Source organism: Capsicum annuum, chromosome 4 (genome assembly GCF_002878395.1).
Source record: "Capsicum annuum cultivar UCD-10X-F1 chromosome 4, UCD10Xv1.1, whole genome shotgun sequence".
NCBI classification, from domain to species: Eukaryota; Viridiplantae; Streptophyta; class Magnoliopsida; order Solanales; family Solanaceae; genus Capsicum; species Capsicum annuum.
Window position 1 is genome coordinate 55,202,961 of NC_061114.1, and position 1,086 is coordinate 55,204,046.

The following is a 1,086-nucleotide window of genomic DNA, read 5'->3' on the forward strand; positions in this document are numbered from 1 at the left end:
TTTTAGGGACTAGATTTGACTTAAATAAAGTTTGGGGTATTATAAGTGCATGCAGAACTTTCTTTAGATCAGCGATACCTACATTCCTGTTGGGGTATCTACTGACCCTTTTCTCTACTAGGAGAAGCGAGAGGTGGTTACATGTTGAACCACCAAACTCCATCACTCTTTGGATGATCTTGCTCAAAAATTCCTTATATGATTCTTTCCATTTGGGAAGACAGCATATTTGAGAAGTGAGATTCTAAGTTTCAGGAAAAGAGATAGAGAGAATCTTTACCAAGTTTAGGAAAAATTCAAGGCTATGCTCGGGAATTGCCCTCATCATCATCATACTAATGATATATTGGTACATACTTTCATTGAGGGTATTGATCCAAACACCAAGATTTTCCTAGATTAAGCAGCGGGTGGGCAGGCTTTAGAGAAGATGTATAATGAATTATACACACTACTGAATCATATTTCACAAGGAAATCTTGAGTGGCTTGCTGACCCAAAAAGTGCTTTAAAGAAGGTTGTAGGTCTGTTAGAGGCTGATCAGTTTATGGCTATATCATCACAGATTGCTATATTATTGAATTAGCTAACTACACAACTCAGTAATATAAATTTGGGAGTCGCACAGTCTACACCAACAACAACAAATATAGTTCATCAAGATCAGACTTAGTGCAAGGTTTGTGGAAGCAGTGATCATACAGCAGATGCTTGCAAAGCTAATCTAGATTCTGTTAACTATGTGGGAAATTCTAATAGGCAAGGACAACAGAAATTTGGAAATACTTACAATACTAACTAGAAAAATCATCCTAATTTCCCCTGGGGTGGATAATAGGCACATAATACTAATTAATACTATAGGCAAGTAGGCCAGAATTAGCAGCAACATATTCTAGGGAATCAAGCCATGGGTTAAAATAGCAATATTAAAGAGATGTTGAGGCAGATCATGGCTACTCAAGCATAGTTTGTTGTAGATGTGAAGAACCAGTGGATGATTACAAAGAACCTAGAGGTTCAAATAGGTAAGATTGTAGGAGCACTGAAAACTAGGCCTTAGGGAGGTTTACCCAGTGATACTGA

General features: G+C 37.4%; 1 non-coding gene across 1 annotated transcript; it reads right to left on the bottom strand.

The window, feature by feature from the left end:
• Positions 1 to 226: 226 nt before the first annotated feature.
• Positions 227 to 333, bottom strand: LOC124898322. Its single transcript, XR_007055296.1, has one exon. It is a non-coding gene; the product is annotated as a small nucleolar RNA R71 (small nucleolar RNA).
• Between the last annotated feature and the right edge of the window lie 753 nt (positions 334 to 1,086).